The sequence below is a fragment of the Lactuca virosa genome, chromosome 6 (genome assembly GCF_052849685.1).
Source record: "Lactuca virosa cultivar CGN04683 chromosome 6, Lactuca_virosa_CGN04683_v6, whole genome shotgun sequence".
Lineage (NCBI taxonomy): Eukaryota > Viridiplantae > Streptophyta > Magnoliopsida > Asterales > Asteraceae > Lactuca > Lactuca virosa.
In genome coordinates, this window is record NC_136431.1 from 715,482 (window position 1) to 718,264 (window position 2,783).

Consider the following 2,783-nt stretch of genomic DNA (forward strand, 5'->3'; position numbering starts at 1 on the left):
TTTTGATAGTCCCTCCAATATTTTTAAAATATTTCCTTGCTCCCTCTTATAGTTTTAAATTATTTTAAATTTTTAACGCACCCAAATATCAAATAACCTATCCTCAGATCGGTCCACAGAAAAAAGTCGCCTACTGATAAATTAGGGTTTGTTTAGCCGTTAACACATCGTAACCACCTCCTCATCGGATATCTTTTTCCTCCTTGTAACTCTCTCTTTCTTTCTCTCTCTCTCTCTCTCTCTCTCTCTCAATTCCTATTATGTGTTGGCGATAGGAACCCTAAGAACACAAGCCACCAACCATGTAGGAAGAATCATGGGAACAATCCCAGTCTTCTTCAACAGGTATGAGACTCCTAAACGACGTCGTTTGTTGCTGAACCCGCCGCAAGAGCAGAACTCGAACCCTCCGTCGCCGACTTCTTTGTCGTCTAATCTACCGGAGCTATCTAGGTAAACTTACCATTCTAATATGTTGTTGTCTCGTGGCTCAATTGTTAGGTCTCATGTATCTCTTAGCGTTCATTCTATTGTGAAATTGAATCTTTCTCCTTATTACTTTGGGTTGGATAGAGCATCTGAAGATCCTTACGTGAAAGTGAATAATCCCAACGGTGTTATTCAACATGGATTGGCAGAAAACAGGGTATAATTTATGCATATACCATTCTTTCTTTTTTCTTAAAAGAAATGATTAATTATCTGAAACAAAGAAGATGATTGTGGCCTTCTACAATTTCCATTGCACATAAAAGTCATTCATTTCCATAAAAGGTCATCGAAATATAAAATTTGTGTTATCCAATCTCTTAATTTTCATATAAGGATGTATATCAAAATTTTGGTATTGTGGTTTCCAAAAAGGAAATTAGAATATCAATCGAAATTTGAAAAATGAATGGAATCATAGTTGTAGGCATTTGTTGTTTTGTTTCATTTTTATGGCTTAATCCAGTGATAATAGTGGCTTCACATTATGGATCAGATTCATTCTCAAGATCATGTGTACACATGGGTTATAGTTGCATTAAAATTCTTGTTGTGTGCTTGATTTTGATTTTGCTGAGTTATATTTGCTTGCTATTGAATAGGTATGAAAAGGGAGTTGACATTTCAGAAGAGTAGATCTTTATGATTATATTATTGAGCATTCAACCATATCTCAATTTCATGTTGGTAAGCATTACCTTTTATCTTCCATGATACAACAGATTTATTCACCCTGAAACCTGTTGCTCTTGTTTGTTTTCTTTTCAATCCTCGATTAAGAAATCATTATGATCTTGATAATGTCTTTAACATTAGGATTTCAATTTAATCACATACTTTCTTCTCTGTTACCTCTCCACTTCAACGAATCTAGTGGTGCTTTCATGTATGATCTTAGTAGTACACATGGAACATTCATAAACAAGAACCAGGTACTTAAACTTTCATTTCAACTTCATACATCAATACAACTAACTATTGTAAGATGGGAATTATAATCTTTATATGTCATCCCTTTTCACTAATTAGGGGAAGAAAAAGGTGTATATGGAGCTCCATGTTGGTGATGTTCTTCGATTTGGCTAGTAAGTTCGTGCCTTTTTTATGTTATTCTGTTATCGTTTTGTGTCGGTCGTTTGAATTTAACACTTATTCTTTCTTTTGTTTTATTTACTTACAGTTTAACTCGATTGTACATATTTCAAGGAACAACTGACTTAATGCCTCCGGTAAGGCCCTTCAACTATCTCTTTCACTTGAAGCCTATTTTCATTTCATATGATGCCATAGAAGTTCATTAACTATTTCTTGTTTGTTGTAAAATGTAAAAGACTTGCAAAGTTTTAAAAATCTTAAAATTCGACAAGAGAAGTGTAACATGGAAGCTTCACTTCTACAAGCAAAAAGAGAAGCACCACTTGCGGATGATATTTCATGGGGCATGGATGAGGATGTGGTTGAAGAAACTGAGGTTCTTATTTTTTTTAATAAAAAACAAATGTATAGATTCTTTTATGTCTAGTTTAGTTACATAAGATGTGGGTAAGTAGTAGATCATAGAGTGTTGATATTTCCATGTAATAAATATTTTTATTTTGTTTTATGATATAAATCTTATTTGATTTTTTGATATATTTCTTTTTATATATTCGCACAAAATAATTGGGAATTAATTTATAAATTAATTATCCATCTGTAGCTATCTAGCTTTGCTACGAAAATATTCCTACAAAATTGTCTATCGATTGTGCTATGGAAACGTGGCAACAAAATTTGTTATGGAAGCATGTCTACGTAATTTTCTATGTAATCTTTGCTATGGAATATACTATAGATTATAGACCATGGATTTTGCTATGGAACCAAAGCCACAGATTTAGCTAGGGAGTGATCACAATGGATTTAGCTAGGGAACCATCACCACGAATTTAGCTAGGGATTCATCACCATGGATTTTGCTAGGGATTTATCACCACGGATTTTGCTATGGATCGACTACAACGGAATTGTTGATGGAATAACTACCACGAAATTCTCAACGTAATCCTACTACGGAATACACGACGGAATACCATCTACAACGGATTTCATTCCGTTGTCACATTTGCGACGGAATTATTGTTTCCGTTGCAACACCTTCGCTACAGGGCTTTTTGGGACGGAACTGTTCCATTGCAAATTCCATAGCTATTCTTCTTTTGCAAATAAATTTCATCTTTTTGCAACAGATTCTTCCCTAGCAAAATCTCGTTTTTCTTGTAGTGATTAGCTTGGTACACTTAATGTTACAAATC

At 34.0% G+C, this 2,783-nt stretch overlaps 1 long non-coding RNA gene across 1 annotated transcript; it reads left to right on the top strand.

Moving 5' to 3' along the window:
* The first annotated feature begins 1,512 nt into the window (after positions 1–1,512).
* Positions 1,513–2,025, top strand: LOC145119199 (uncharacterized). The gene is made up of 3 exons (XR_013713732.1): positions 1,513–1,574; positions 1,670–1,718; positions 1,821–2,025. It is a non-coding gene; the product is annotated as an uncharacterized LOC145119199 (long non-coding RNA).
* The last annotated feature ends 758 nt before the right edge of the window (positions 2,026–2,783 follow it).